Source organism: Alligator sinensis, unplaced genomic scaffold (genome assembly GCF_000455745.1).
Source record: "Alligator sinensis unplaced genomic scaffold, ASM45574v1 scaffold1133_1, whole genome shotgun sequence".
Lineage (NCBI taxonomy): Eukaryota > Metazoa > Chordata > Crocodylia > Alligatoridae > Alligator > Alligator sinensis.
Window position 1 is genome coordinate 351,953 of NW_005842285.1, and position 16,995 is coordinate 368,947.

Sequence of the window (16,995 nt, forward strand, 5' to 3'; positions counted from 1 at the left end):
TGCTGATCCCAAGGCATCACCTTTAAAGGGGAGATGTCTGTGCCATTGTGCCCCTTCTGGATCTGCCCCTGTGACTGGACCTTTGCAGGGTGGGGGGCAGGAACGTATGAAATTTATCTAACTGAGATAAATATTTCATTAACAAATAGACAGCTCATCTCTACCATTTGTAGACAGCTGTAGATGTTAGACCAATATCCCAGATCCCGTTCATCTAAAAGTTTGTAGTATTAGATAGGAAGGACTACTTGTTAAACACAACAGATGTGGTGGTGTTAAGCCACGTGTTACTGTGTCTGTAGCCTCCACAGCAGCCTGAATAGGGAAAAATAGCACTTTTTAATATGAAGTCTGTTATCCTCCAGTCCTGATGATAAGCAATTTTTCCTTTTTGGAGTCTTGCTTCCTTCTGAAGAAGGAGCTTAGCTGTTCTGTCTTGAATGATGGACTTTGTAGAAGGCATCATCAGAACATGTTATGAGCTCTGCCACTCAATTACGCCAAAATATTGATGTTGCAGCTCTTCTCCATTTGCCCTGAATGTGGAAGAACTTATTTTCTTCAAGCGGCCTTGGTTCAAACAGCTCTAATATTACAAAGAGCTACCTCGACAAAGTGTGTGTGCATACACGCCTGAACACCACCCTGGCTTGGAAGGGCTGTTCCAGACCAGCATTTCTCAGCCTATAGCTTGTGACCCAAAAGTGGGTGGCAAGAATATATGAAAGGGTTGCAAACAAAACTTTTAAAAATGGATCAACAAAGTTTAAAAATGGATTTTCCTTGAAAGGAGAAAAACATGGGAAACTGTGGCTTTGTCCTTGTAGGCTGAACTGACAGCCTGCAAGGGGCTGCTTGAGGGGGCCCCCATGCCCTATACACCCACCTCCTGCCCCACATATTGGACTGGGACTGGCTATCAATGTTTACAAATGGGTCCTGGTACAAGAATGGTTGAGAACCACTGTTCTAGACCATGATGGTCCATGCCCAGAGAACAGATGCCAAACCAAGAAGTAAGCTGGTGAGGTTGCTGTGGATTCATATTTACGGGCCACTCTAGCTTGCTGGAGGCAAAGGGCTTGAGTGTCCTCTCCAGGGACCTTTTAAAGTTCTGGGGCATGCCAGGTGGACAGGGCATGCTAGGGTCTGTCTTCACTGGATCATGCTCCTGCAACATATATGCGTTTAGTTGTGCACAGGTACAATAGTCTGCCTTTCATGAAGGAGAAATATATCACCCCTTCATCATCCTACCAGAAAAGGCAGCAGAGTTGAGTGGCCTCAAGTGACTCTGACTGGAAGTTCCTCAGAAGAACATTTGAGAGGTGGTTGGGACTGCAGCTTTAAAGGGTGGAGGAAAAATGTGGCTGCTTCTGTGAAATTCCCTTCACATCATCTAAATTAAGATGATGCGTGTAACCTACGAGCATCTTAAATGTGAAAAACAAAGAGGATGTGGCTGAAATCAGCGAGCAAGTACATCTTCCTGCGCATTATGGATTAAGGTAATTGGAGGGTTATTGCATGTACACCGGCAGGTTCTGGAGGCCAAAATCTTATAAGCTTAGAATTTGTAGGACAAAGAAAAGATTGAACTAGCATTTACATTTTAAACTTGCTGTTTCATTACCTTGGCTTTGGGAAGGCAGGCATGTTTGTGAAATAGTCGCACTTTACACCTTCAAGACTTCAAACCTGAGATGTGAATGTCAAGAATCCCAATACAGCAGAGGTGGGCAAAATACGGCCCGGGGGCCAGATCTGGCCCGCCAGGCCATTCTATCCGGCCTGTGGGGCCCCTAAAAATTTAGAAAATTAATATTTATTTGTTCCTAGCTGCCTGTCAAGGATGACAGGAGCCAGGGGCGGTAGGGCCCAGAGGAAACTGATGGCAGGACGCAGCAGCAAGGCCTGCCCAGCCCTTGCCCCCCAACCAGAAACCCCAGCCTAGCATAGGCTTCTGGCCTGGGACCATGGGGATGTTCCTGTTTCCCTGTGCCAGAGAGGGAAATGCGGTCCTCAACAGCTTGCCAAAACTTGGTAAGTGGCCCTCCACCCAAAATAATTGCCCGCACCTACAATACAGCAAAGTAGGGCTTGATGGCAGGGGCATGGGGATACGGGACTCCTTCTGTCTGCTGGTCATCCAGTTCAGGAGGTGAGTGCATATTCTGACTGGGTCTCCATTCTGGACTATATTATCTCTAGGACCAGAACTTCTGGCTAATTTACTTCAATAATAGTCTTCATGTTTGTTAAATTCCTCAACCATTTTCTCCTTTTTAGAAGGTATCTGCCACCTGGATTACTGGCAGAAGTAGAGTTGAACGTGGAGAGAAGCCACCTCTGTCACCTGTGCCATATGTGCTTTGACACGAGTTAACAGCCAGTTAGTCCACCATCTGCACAAGTGCTGGATAAATTAATTTAGCACTGTTTTTTCTAGGGCATGAAACACATGCATGTCTTGAATGCCTATTAAGCTTCAATACCATGAGGCGGCCAACTTGAAAATTTCATTAGACTAAAACAACCTGTTTATGCATTTGAGGAGTGAATTCGCTTAATGTACCTGTCTATCAAAGCTATAAAGATGAGTTTGGCATATTACCAATAAAGGGGGTGGGGGAGTTATTCCTTGCCATGCCAAATCTCTGTATACAACATCAGGCCGAAAGCATTTTAATTTGTGGGGAGGACCAAATGAATTAAACCTTGGAAACAAATATAACTGCAAAAAAATACCCAAGTCTTTGATTTCCTGAATGGCAATTTAGTTGGCTCAAAGCTGGAGAGGAAGGTTTTTAATTGTAGCAATTGCTATACGTGTTCCTACTGGATTCAGGCAAATGGCAATTTCTAATATGCTGGCCTTGCTGGAATGGCAGGAGTTTTTCCTCTTGTGAAAAGATTTCATCTCTTTAACCCAAGGAACTGTATTGGGAGTGATACACAAGGTACAGGATTTAAAGGGGGGAAAAATTCCTCTTCAAACTGTTGTGCTGTACCATGTAAAGTCTCCTTTACTTTGTCTCAAAGTTTTCATCTCTCAAATGTTGCACAAATTCCTCTTTTTTTTTTTTTTTTTTTTTCTTTTAAATGGCCAATAATTGTGTTAGAAGCATTATGTGCTCATCACCGTGCTAATACAACTGATTTGTATTACTATTGATAATAAAAGAGAAATGGGTATCATGCTTGGTATGCTGTGTGTTTTGCTTAATCGCCTTTCTAAAGTACTGCACAAGACTTACTCATTCACCGAAACATTTCGGATGTTTAGTTCAACCCAGATTTCTCTGTTCGTCCTAGTTGGACTGCTTTTATTTGGGAAAGTGGCCATGCTGTACTTGGCTTAGTAGATCTCGAAGCTACAGTGCTTGGTCCAGGCCTTTTTTCGCATTGCTTCACACTCCCTCACCTGCGAAAGGCAGCTACTGTTCAAGTAAACTACCTGAATACTAGGTGCAGACAGAAGTGACCATTTTCACCTGATCTAGCCACAGAAAGCAGTTTAGCTGTGACCAAACATGCACGGAGCTGCAGACAGCTTAAAAAAATGGCTGATCCTATGAAAATCTGATCTCTCATTGCATGAGGTATCAGGTAAAGACTTTCAAAATGTAGGATCTCTTGTACCTGTCTGAGCTCCCAGCCTGTCCCTGTTTTCAGACTGGAAGGGGGCAAGGGGAGTGGAGGGATTCAGGGGCGGACATAGGCATGCCCAGACAGAAAAGGGGGCCCCCAAATGGTACTGGTACTATCACTATCCTCATCTCTGGTGAAGGGAGGCCTGATAGTAGAAGTTCACCCAGGGCTGCCAGGAGTATAGGTACGGTGCTGGAGGGAGTTCAGTCTGGGTTTTTTTCCAATCTCTGAAGGGTGAGGTGGGTGTATGGGAGCCTCTATAGGCAAAGGATTGCAGCAAGGCGGGGAGGTCTCTTCTTAGCTCACAGTACTGTGATACCAAGCTGAACAGGCCAAAAAGAAACAGTCTTTTATAGACACAGCCTGGTCCAAATTGCTGAAACCTGGCAGTCATGGTGCTTGGGGCCCTATGAAGAACTCCATTTAGGGAGCTACAGCTGCAGATGAAAGTTGTTTTTGTGCCTTAAATGCAGGGAAGGAGAACCTGAGTGCAGGTGAGTCTGTGGGGAGGGGACCCTCCCAGCAGGTGACACGGGTCTGAGACAGATTGTATAAACTGGTCCGACCCAAATCAGTTAAGTCTGATGCTACATTCAACCAGGCTTATCTCAAACTGGTTTCAGCCATTTTGAAACTGGCTTATGTGCCCTGAACTTATTTTCTGTTTATAGGTTTAAACCAGTTTCTGATTACTTAAACTGGTTTATGTGTAATGTCTGTCCCTAGCCTGGATGGCAGGTGCCAGGAGGATGGGTGAGAGGTTGAGGTTGCACTTGAGCCCCGGATGCTGCTCCAAAGAGCAGCAATTCCCTTTAACAGGTGTTGTTCTGGCCCTTGTGAATCTCTGGGGCAGAGCTTCTCCACCTTTTTAGACTCTGGGCACCCCTCCATTACATGTGAATGGAGCAGCACCCCATTTAAAAAACTTAATTTATTACAGTATTGATCTCCTTGCAGAGGGGCTGGGTTGGGGTATGGGGATGGTTAGGCAGGGACTGAGTCTGTGCTTGTGCTTCCTTGCTTATCTCACACTTGGCTTACCTTCTCACACCTCCCAGCACCCTTCAGAGCATCTCATGGCACCACTGGGGCACACCCAGCCTCTTGTTTGGGTGCAGGGTGGTAGTGGGGGACGAACTGGATTGTCCCATTGGAGCATAATGCTATTTCTTCTAATGAACTGAACAGGTTAATTTCTTGAAGAAAACTTGAAGTGACATCATGAATGTGACAGAAGTTGAATGTGAGAGAGGAAGATGTGCAATTACTTGTGCGTCCACTGCGTCAGCTGAAATAAGGGCTTTCCTGCTCTCGGTGCTGTGCCAACATGGTGCAAAACCTGCAATCTAAGCTGGAAGAGATCTAGCAGGTAGGCGTGGCAAACACCTGGAGGGGATGGAGGAGGAAGGGCCAGATAATTGGACTGGGTTTGAATTGCTTTACAGACTTGATCTATACATAAGGCAGAAACCTCCATCTCCTCCATCTCTTTTAGGACTAACGCTGGCGAGCAAAGCTTTTGCAAATCTCCATGTCACTTATTAGTGGGAGATCAATTGATCAAATACTTTGCTCTTCCCTTCCTGCTTCTACTGCGGTGTGTATCACAGCAGGACTGCTGCATTTTGGCGTGCTTTTTTTCTCCTGTGTCTGAAGTGCCCTCTACAGTTGCATGATACAGTTCAGAAATCTTCCTGAAAAGAGTTGGCTCCATCTTGTGGCCTTAAGGCATCAAGCTTGGAGGTTGAAACTTTCAGATTTACCTCCAGGGTAGAAGTGCTCTAGTCGTGAGCAAAACAGCGGGTATTCACTTCAGTCTGATGCCTGAGCTACTTAGACATCCATTAACACACTTTATTTTTGTTCTGGTTACCCTGTGTAATGATTCATTCGTTAATAGTTCTCTGTTCTAAATTAAAAGCTGCTTTTGCACATGCATGCTGACTGAATTCCTGCCAAAGTATTTTAACATGCCACAGAACATCTAGTGGTTCATGAGAATAGTGGCTTTAGCAGTAAGACTCCTATGGCAATAAACCATTTGCATTTAATCCACTTGCACTGCAAGTGTAAGTTTATGCTGTCTGCCAAACACCGATTTCCTCTTCAGTAAGGAAGGATGTGTGTTGTTTGCTAGGATGCTGTAGGGTCAAATAAGCATTTTGTTTGTAGAGGTACTGATTTGTTTGCTGAACCTTAAATGGGGAAGGAGCGAGAGTGAAGTTACCTTGTCTGAAGTTCATTCCCCACCCCTTCTCCACCGTTTTTTTTTTTTATGAAGTTCATTCCCCCCCCCTTCTCCACCGTTTTTTTTTTTTCTTTCTCTTTTTGGTAGCCAAAAGCAGCAGGGAAGTGCCAGCCAAGGGCCTGAGGTTTGTGACTTCAGAGGATTGGAGGCGGAAGGTGTGGGTGTAACGGACCGTTCACCTGGAATTAACCATTAAAGCCTTCAGAGCCTGCTGTGAGGTTTCCTCACTAAGTAGGTGGTGTTCCCTGGACTTTGTGGCACACTTCTTCCTTCTAAACTTCTTTTACCTGTAGTTTATAATTGAAGTCTTAATCATAAGAGCTCAGGCTGTCCAAGGCGGCCTGTTTGACAAATCCATGTTAAGGTGTGTATTCAATGGCTTGTACATTATGAATGCAGGGACAAACTTCTACATGCATATAAAAATGTGGAGCATGGTATAAACTTCCTTCCTGTTTTTAATCATGCCCAGACTACATCTAATAATAACAAATCGTATATGGTCCTTTTTGTAGAGACACGGTAGGTCCTTGATGCTAAAAGGGTTGCTCAGTCATTCCTGGATGGAAGTTCAGAAATTGTTAGTGTACAACCCAGAAGTTAGCCTTTTCTTTCCATCTTTCCATCTTTCCCTCACATCTAGTAACCGTCTGCCAAACAGTGGAGCGGGCATCTATTTCTCATTCATTGCCCCTTGATATGCCCATAGTGTGGAGAGGTCAAAGGCTCATTTATGTGGACAGTGGATGTGCATGTTCAGAAAGAGAAATTTTTGTTGCACGTTTTGGAGGAATAGTTTTCTAGGGGATCAGCTCTCAAGAAGACCCTGATTCTTTTGGCTACTACCTTGCTGTGGCCTGTACCTCAGTTTCCCCAACTCTGCCACTTTGACTGCTACCAAATGCAAGTGCAAGAGGCAGCTCATCTGGGCTTTAAAGTGCTTTGGGCTTCAGACGAGCTTCTGCTCTCCAGGGGGAGTTGCTAATCCAGGGGCTAGATTGTGTCCTGCCTCTTCCTTTTGTGTCCTGCTCTAGATGTTAATCTCTTCTGGTCTCTTCCTCAAGTTCACATTTTTTAAAGTGTTCAGATCTCTCAAACAACCCATTACGGTGCACTGCTCCAAATCCCCGACAGTTGGAGGAGGAGGAGGATTATGTGGTTTGAGAACCTCCTACTTTAGTCTTCATTTGGGTAATACATTTTAGCAGTGAGCTCAGGAGCTCTTTATGCTACAAGAGTACCACCGCCCAGTCTGTTTAGGTTCAGAGAGCCTAACTGGGATTTAGCCCATTACCTTTGAGCTGTTGCTCAGGTGAGTGTGATGTGTCTTACATGTATGGAAGTTTTGTAAGTGTGCATGTTGTATACATGAAAGTATAGCATGTGTGCTTGTGCACCATACTGTCTTGCATACTGCATGCACATTTTTCCAAACTTTAACTGCTGGAAATTGGGGTGCACATTATAATTGAGGAAAGATGGTTACAGCAGTTTCTACCACTTAAACATCTGTCAGAGGAAAGTAAAAATAAATGTTCAGGCCGTGCTCCCTTGCCGTAAACATACTCTTTTCCCCTCCTCGCTCTCTAACCCCATCCATGGAGGCTTGCAAGGAAAGATGACTTTTCCCCCCTTCATTCTGCCTTTCAGAAATGAGGTTCATATTATTTGGGGCTGTGTTGTATGCAAGAAATCTTGGTATATCCATTCTAGATATATTTGTGACTAGGACAGCTAATCCTTAATTTCCCTGTTGGACAATAGGGAATCTATTCATGGCTCCAAATGTAGCTGATATATTTTTTGGCTTCTGGTATGCCTGATAGTGGAGGATGGATATTTGATCTTTCTGTTGGAAGAAACCTATCCAGCTGTGGCATCTTAGCAGTTAGAGAGCCTGATCTGTCCAGCTCTCATTAGGGCTGCTTCCTACCTAAGCAGCAGCAGTAGAGCTGATGGACATGGCCTCACTGCTTTGGGGCTTTCTAGCATGGAGCAGGTCCATTGTAGAGAGGAGGCTTGATGTCGGACAGGTGTGGATCAGGGCATGCTGGCTACCCTGTAAGGTATGTGATGCCTCTTGAACAGTAAGAGGTGTGAGAAGATCCTGGGCAGGACTGCTAGTATGTATAGGTACCATTTGAACAATTGTCAACCTCATTTTCAAAAATTACGTTTCCTTACAAATAAATCTCAGGAACTCTTAGGCTTTTGGCTTCTAAACCAGCTGAATGTGCTTGCTTTGTGTGTTCAACATTTTCTTTGCTCCACTGAGGGCTGAAACCTTTTTGTTAATGAAAGCAGAGATGGTTGTGGAAGCCATTGATTTCAGCAAATGGGGCATGGGTAAAATCCAGAAATACTACGGGTTTGGAAAGCTGAGGAGGATCCGAGCTGGCTACAAGAGCTCTGCATTTTCTCTGGATATGGTGCCCTTTTGTCCAGGGGTTCCCAAAGATTAAAAAGCTGAACAATATGAGATGCCTGTATTGGCCTTCTGGCTGTAAGAACCAACGGGCACACGATGTGCAGAGATGAACTCACATATTTTTTTAAAGCAGAATTTGGACATTGCTTACATGATGGGTGACCAGAAATGGCTCAGCGCTCGAGAGCATGGGCTTCAGCACCCTGCCTTTCATCAGCATTGTCCTCCTTCCATTTGGAGCAAGAAGGTGGCGATTTGGTTGGGTTTTAGCCCTTTGGCTGCAACTTGCATTAGTCTGTGGATTAAAATCAAACACCAAAGGCTTTTCTTTTTCTCTTACAGAGGAAAGGAAATGGCAAACAAGTTGGTGATACCAGACTGACTTCTAGCTGTTTCCCAGGCAGTGAGGGCAGTGAACCTTTAGCTACATGACTGTAAATGCCTCAAAGCAGGTGCAATGTCCAAAGCTGAATTCCCCGGCTCTAGTGGCACTTCAAGACTGCTTAAACCTCATTTACTAACAAGCTGCTTCTATGTTCTTAATATTGTCACCTGTGCCCTACCTCCCTGCTCCTTGAATTGCCAACCCACCTCTAACCAGGCACGGAAAATGCCGTAGCTCCGTGGTCAAGTTCACACTTGCTGCTGAGACATGTCTTGCCTTGTTCCTTATCTCTGGTTTGTTTATAACAAGAGCTGAGTAAAAATTATACTTCATGTTTTTAACATGAGCTTTTGGAGTCAGGCTGAGTACGTTGTTCTGGGTGGAGCAGGTGTTGCAACAACACGTTATAACACATCCTTTGTCATTTTGACTTGGGGGGGGAGGGTGGTCAGGAGAATGGGGTGTTTTTAATCTAGGACAAAAGTGTGGTAAAGTCAAATGTGTTAAATTAGGAAGATGGGCTCAGGGTGTGTGGAAATGACAGTAGGCAAGGAACAGTGTTTGCTCTGCAAAGCCATGCCAGGCTTTCAGCAAGAATCTCGGTGGAAGCTGTCCAAAAACCAGAGTTGGGCCCTCGGTCCCTTTCTAAACCTTCACTAAAGGAAGCTAAAAGCAAAAGGCTCTAACCACATCCACACCCAGTTCCTACCACGCCTCTTCCTGGAGCACCTTTCTGATGCACCAGTGCTAACCAAAGTGAGCTGGAGCTACATGTTGACTACTCAGTCCCTTCCTGATGGTCTCTAGATTATCTAGTCCTGGTCTCTGAGGCTAGGTCCTTGGTCTTCTGTATTTCCTTGCTGTGTTTGGGCCCTATTAGTAACGATAGGGAGTGGAGGGAGAGAAGAGCTTTCAAAGAGAGGAGCTAATTGTGGGTGTCCAACATGAGATGCCAATGCTTCTTTTATATTAAGAACTGGGTCTCAAGCAAAGCATCCAATTTCATCCCTGTTTTAAAACCTTGGCTTTAAGCTGCTTAAGCAAAGTAATCCTAAAGTGATGTTGCCTTTCATTCCTCTGGTGGCAGACCCTGGAGAGGGGAAGATGTTGAGCCAACTACCCATTTTCCCATAAGGGAGGAAAGCTTAAAAACTCATAGCCAGAATGGAATCGCCTGTGTTAAAACAGACTGTGGTTTTGCAATCGTCTGCACCTCGAGCTATATGAAAGGTGAAAAATACTGCAGCTGGTCCATGAAATAAAGGGCTATGCACAAGGAAGGCATCCTGCCTGACCACTGCAGGCCACCCATGCTCTGGAATATGGGATTGGATTGCTCATTATCTGAGGTGGTTAAAATAAGTCATAACCACTGGTCAAAATTATCCAGTCCTTTTTCCTCTTAATTTCTCTTTCTATCCTCCTATCAGCTCCTCTCTAACTCTGGTTTCCATTTAAGGGGCACTCAGTTCAGGTTGTAAAATTTGTCATATTGACACCCTTTGATAACTCCCACCTGTGCCCTTTTCCTGGCTCTTTGCCAGTACAAAGCCAAATCCGGCCCTGGTGCCTAAATTGAAATTAAAGGATTCATTCAGCCGCTGAATTGCGCCATTAGGTGCAACGCTGCAAGTTGCTCTGTTTTTGTCATACCCAACTCTCCATTGCTATTGTGGAGGAGAGAATTACTTAATGACACCAATTCAACTCCCGCTCTCTCGGAGACAGCTGGCATACTTGACACTTGTAGGCAGGTTCAAATTAGTGCTGATGGTGCTATAAATTATTTGCTGCACTGCTATTTGTGCTCATATCCAGAGTCCGGTCTGTGATTGCTGTGCCAGTGTTGCACAGAATAGCTATAGATGCAGGGTCTTTTTCAGTGTTTTGGGGTCAGAAAGAGCCCTGGGCTCAGGTCCATGAAAGGATGCGGGCATCAGGACTTAGATGGAGTTTAATTTTTTTTTTCCAGCAGAAGCAACAACCCTGAGTTTGGGGGTCCAAAGCCCTTGATGCAGTGCATTGGAGATTTGGGCACCTTGGAACGGGGGGACACAGCCTGGCCCACTGAGTAGCTTATGGTTGCCTATAAGGGAATGCTATAGCATGGGGAGGGTGAGGGGGTGTCTTTAAATCTCACCCTTCTCGGAGGTTGAGATATCTCTTTTTAAAATTCCCAGCTTGATACCTTCCTTCAGAGGGCTCCTAAAGCCTTTGAAAACTTTTAGCAATCCCTTCAAGGACAGCTGGTGGCAGTGACAGTGCTGCTGTTTATGCTGCTTCGTTATACAATAGCCTGGTGATTGGTGCCCACGTGCAAACTAGGAGACTAGGCTGGGCTCACCTCTTTGCAGGAGATTCAAATCCACATCTCCTCTCCCACAGGAACACCCTAATTGCCAGGCTGTATAGATTATGCTGGGTTAGTACTCACTCCCTTCTTTTTGAAGCTGTGCATGATACGCTTGGGTTCATTGGACATGAGAGGGGTTAGAAAGCATTACTCTATGGGCTGGTGTTTGAATGCATCCTTTTGAGAGGGGAGAGCTGGGTTCCAGGCCCTATTCCAAGACTCTTTGAACCGAGGTCTCCCTTCTCCTGGGAGAACGCTGTAATCACCACAGTCATCCTCCCTTTAACATCCCAGGAAGATGTGCATTGCCAGAGCTTCAGCAGGTGGGAAAGCAAGCATGCAGCCCTAGCATGGCCATGGGCCTGGGTGTTATGGCTTTGCTGGGGGATGTGAGTCCCAATACCTTGCAGTGGTGGGGAGGATATTGATTCAGGCAGCTGACCCAGGGTATCAGAGACCCCAAACCACTGCACCATCATGTAAGAAGAAACATCACCCACTACAGCCTGCCTTCCCCAGAGCACTTGCAGAAAGAAGTGGTGGCAGCTGACATGCTCCGAGAGCGCCCGCCCTGTCAAGGCCCTTTTGCAGAGAGAGAGAGGAATGTCTAATTCTCAGCTGTTAGACTTGAGCCTGAGATGAACGCCAGCGTACTCAGCCCTGCTGAGACTTGGCTGCTTTTTGGGCATCCTTAGAAGCAGAGCTCTCCGCACCTGAGATGATCTGGTATTGCAAGCTGAGACATCTGTGCACTTCAGGCACCTCTTGGGTTAAGCAGTAGCTGCTCAGCAGTTTTAATTATCACCCTTGTGGACTAAGGTGCCAAAGTCTTTTTCACAGATTGGTGCCTTCGGGCTGTGCTAGAATCAGGCTTAATTCATGGCACGAGATGCTTGGAACCAACTGGATTTACCAATCTCGATTTGAATGCATGCAAATATGCAATCTCAATTTGAATACAAGGGAACTTTTAAGGGGAAAGAAAAGCCTTCTGTTTTCCTGAGTTCATTCCTGATCTGTGCATACAATGCAATTTATACTGGAAATAATAGGGCAAGGGGACACTTTGAACAAACATTACCGGGGAGTGGCAACATCCTATAACCACCTTGGCTGTCAGAAGTCTGGGCTGGAGTGAGTGAGCTCTCTCGCACATGGATGTTATAGAGCTTATCTCTTTCTGAACACCACTTCATTCAAGGTATTGATTAAAACGTTCTCCTGTTTCACACGTGCTTCACCGCTTGCACTTTTTTTTGTCTCTGTATTGTAGTGCTATGAGGAGCTCTATGGGAAATGTAACCAAAGGAGTGAGTAAATTAAAGTACAGGACCCTTTGGAAATCTGCTCTGAACCAACTTTGTGCTTGCTGTAATCTCACTATGGATGTCAGTGGGAGTAACTAGGTCTGCCAGTGCTGTCCAGGTGTTGCTGGAGTTATTGGAGGGAAGAGGCACAGGCCTCGGACTCGAAGCCCACGGCTCTACAAGTCTATGGCTCGGCTTCCATAGACGTCGGAGAACGAGGCACCAAAGGGTCTTGACCTTGGTCTGTGATCTGTGCTGTGTTCTTGGCCTCTCTCCTGTCTCTTTATGGTGACATTTGACCTTAGTTTCCCTGTTTTGTAAGGGGAGATGGTATTTCCTTGCCTCATGCTTAGCTGCCTGATTATTTTTTTTTAAAGCTCCTCTAATTGTGACAGCTGGAAGGAGCTGTCGCTGTGCAAAGTACCATCTAGTGCTAATTCTTTACCCAGCCATAGCACCTCTCATCCTGAAGGACCAGACCCCCATGAACTCTCGACCACAGGTTATATCCTAGTTCCCTGTGCAGGGCTGCAGTAAATGAGGTCTACTTAGCAAATCCCAGCTGTGCATTAGCAGCTGCTGGCCTTGTGCTTCCTACAGGGATGGTGGGGGAGGCCAGACTGGGGGTGTTACTGGGACTCGTTGGCCACAGTCCTGGATTTACTCCACCTCAGTGCCCTTTCCTGCTGTCGGAGAGAGGGAACGCTACGCATGACGGACGCTGAAGTCACCCAGCAGCCAAATATGGCCTCTGCTGGGGTGGAAGACGTGCAGCACTCAGCACAAGTACCACGCCGTAGGAGCGGATGGCAAAGAGGAGAAGGGAGGAATAGTGTAACTAATTGGATCGGTGGTGGGATGCAGTAGTACCCATGTTGGAGCTGGGCCAAAAAATGATGCTTATGCCTCATACGGTTACAAATAAACAAAAATATCCACGGGATCCTTCACATCCAGAAATGGGGAGGAATTGTCACGCATAATGTCCAAAAGCCTGAATGCACCTGGCTCCAGTACGGGATGGGGGTTTTTTATGTTCCATTTCAGCTGGAAATTACTGATGTGACCAAGGTCCGATTCCCTCCAGCAATTTTCCCCCTCTTCCTCGCTCCCTGAGGTCTGACCATCTGGAAATCCTCCCCCACCTCTTTGTCATGTGTGAATTTCCACCTAGGGCTGAAAGTATCACTGTACTAAAGTGTGATGCATTAACACATGGAGGCAGAAAACAGAGGGGAGTTGGGGATTATATCACTCCATGGACCCACTCCACATTCACAGCGTGATTTAGTCATCTTTATCTGCTTGTGCGCACCCCCTGTCTTCCTGTTGTTAAAACACGGCTATGATTAGAAAGGGTCCAAGTAAATTATGCTGCACAGGGTGATTATATTTTTTTTCTGTGTGAAAACAAAAAGGTAATTGTCATAAGGAAAGCCCACCCCTTCTCCCGGGGAAGGCCTAGGGAAATATAATGATGTTAAAAACTGCATTGCAACGGCAGTCCCGAAAAGGTTCCTTTCCTTCGCTGCCTGATAATAACGTAGGATCTGCTCCTGCCGATAAGTGGATACCGTAGTGCTGCTTTTTTTCTTAAGAATAAGTACTAATAGTTTAGGTCACTGTAGGGGACCTAACAGTGCTGCGTTGTAATGGAAGAGAAACCAAGCCGAAAAAATGTCCATTGTAATAATTTGTCTTTTGGGCAAGTAGCTTAGCTAATAATGGTGAATTCCACTTGCCTAGGAGCCAGCTGGCTATTCAGCCTTCTCCTAACTCAATATTATGGCCTGTTACGTTTAAACATCATTTTCTCATGGCTTGGTTACTGTACTCCTTTTGTATATAATAATGCTACTAACCAAAGGAGTATACTTCACATTTGTTTAAATTAAAAAAATATCCAGCCCTGAAGCATTTTAACAGTGCAAAATCCATTTGAAGTAGCCAGAAAAGGTCAAACTTGTTTTTTTTTTTTTTTTTTCTTTTCCCCTCCCTGCCATGTATTTTGCCTCTAAAGGCAGTTGTCCTCATCTTACCCAGAAGCAAACTAGTCCAGGACATATATTTTGGTGGCCTGGATCCTACAGCTACTAAAACATGTATATAATATTAATAGTGGTATTCACATGTATGATAAAAATTAGGTGCTTAAGTGTTGGCTGCTCCACAGCCTTGATGCGCTTCTTATCCCTCTTTGGTAGTCCTAGAGTATTTCATAGTGATGGTCCTAAATGCCACAAGTTACCCTTTGAAATGCTCCAGTAATAATCTAATCCGAACAGTAATGAGATTCAGTAATTTGGACCTTTTTTTATCCTGAACGACTGTATTTTTAGGGTTATTTCTATATTAATTATCTGGTCCAGTACTGAGTAGCTAATAACAGGATAAATAACAGCACAAGAAGAACCAGTTGTCACTTGAGGATTGCAAAATTTCTACACTTCTAGAAATGCATCTTTAAGGAACTTTTCAGTGAAAGGGACAGTCAAGGGTGTAGCGTGTGCGTTATGCAGGTGCTTAGGAATGAATGGCAGATATTAGCACCCAAATGATATGCTCTGCAATTCATCTTTTAATCCTACTAGGTATTCTAGTTTAATCCTTCCAAGGGAATGGGGGCGCGGAGAGTTCTTGTGTATAAATCAAAAACACAGGACAAGGCAAAGCACTTTATTAATAAACCCATCTAACATGATTTAGTGCTACTGGCATGTCAGTGAAGGGTGGTGGTAGGAAAATGCTTGTAGCTAATCTAGAGGAAGAAAACATGTAGGGTGAGGTAGTTTGTACATACTTGCTAGAAATTTTAAGGTGACAGAGTAGTGTCAGGCAAGTGCCTACTAAAGACCACGTACCAGGTGTAAATTCAACATAGTTTAAATGATTAAAATGGTGTGAAACTGGTGTTTCAGATACTCCAGGGAGTGGGGCTAGGGTCCCCAATGACCTGAATAGACCAGAGAAATGGTCTGCAATCAGTCAGATGAGATTCAACAAGGACAAGTGTGACGTCCTGCCATCAGGACAATAATTGCATGCACAAATACAGATTGGGGAATGCCCTCCTTGGCTGCAGCACTGCAGAGAAGGACCTGGGGGATACACTGAAGCATCAGCTGAATAGTAGCCAACAGGGAGCTCTTTTTTCCAACAAAAGCAAACTGCATCTTGGGTTGTATTAGCAGGTGTGTCATCGGCAAATCAAGGGAAATGATTCTTCCACTCTGTTCAGGACTGTTTCCGGTTTTGGACCTTCAAGAAGAATGTGGGCAGTTTGAAAAAAGTCCAGAGCACAGGGACAAAAATGATGAAGGGCCTGGGAGGCAGGACGTATGTGAAAGGCTGAGCGAACTGTGGTTATTCAGTCTGGAGAAGAGAAGACCAAGGGGGGATTTGATAAGTCTTCCAATAACTCAAGGGTGATTACAGAGAGGATGGAGATGGGCTTTTCTTGGTGGCCGTGGGGGGCAGGACTAGGAGCAACAGCCTCGAGCTGCAGCAGGGAAATTAGATCGGAGATTAGGAGGAACTTTCTGATTATGAGTGTGGTCAAGCACTGGAATAGGCTACCTAGGGAAGAGGTGCAATCTCCATCCTTGGAAGTTTTTAAGAGCAGGTTGGACAGACTTGGCTGGGATGGTTTAATTGGGGATGATCCTGTCTCTATCAGGGGGCTGGACTAGATGACCCTGTGAGGTCCCAGCCCTATTTTCCTATGATCCTATGTCTTCGTTGCCTGTGACTGACCAACATTGCTTAACAGCAGCTGAGGCTCTGGCCCTTTTATCTCTGTACCCACAAAATGACTGATTCTTTGCCCATACTGACCAAGAACATCTGCTTGGGTATCTCTCTATCTATACACCCATCTTCAATAATAAATAATAGAATATGTTGTGTTAGAGCTGCTGCCCTGGGGTACTGAAAAGCCTCTGACAAAAATCATTCTGGAGCTGGAGAGGGAAAAGTGATGTGGGAATTTGTGTGAGCAAATACTAGCAATGCCTAGCTCTTGCCTTTTCCTCTAGACCAATACAGCCACAACCTGGATACCTAGCTCTTGTGTAGCACTTTTCATCCATAGGTTTCAAAGCATTTTACAGATTGAGTTTTGTATTCAGTATTAATTGACCCAAAGAGAATGGCAAAAATAAGACTTCAGAAGTTTAGTGTGGGACTCTGGTATGCATAGATCTAGGATTTGAAAAGAGGGGTGCACATGGTGAACAGTGGAATCGTATATAACACTACTCATTTTTCTTTAAGTAAAAAGAAAGTAAAAGCTTTACTAATATACTAGGGGCCTAGGGCTGTATTTTTCAGTTTACGGTTGATGCAAAAACAAATCTAACTTAATTGGAGTGAGTTAACACCAGACTGCAAGACTGTGAAACAGGAGCTACGTTACCAGGAGCAGCTCACATAGCAGAATTGCAGAAGAAAGGTCAGTTCGATTTGTGGAACAGCAAGACTGCAAGGAGAGAGGGTCATTAACACTGTAGTATGAAGGGTTTAGTAGGGATCAGGTAGATTTTAATGAGCTGTGAAGTCAATTGGCCCCCTCGCTACTGCCCAACCAGAAATGATGCCGCCACTGCCAGGCAGTTGGTTTTAAAC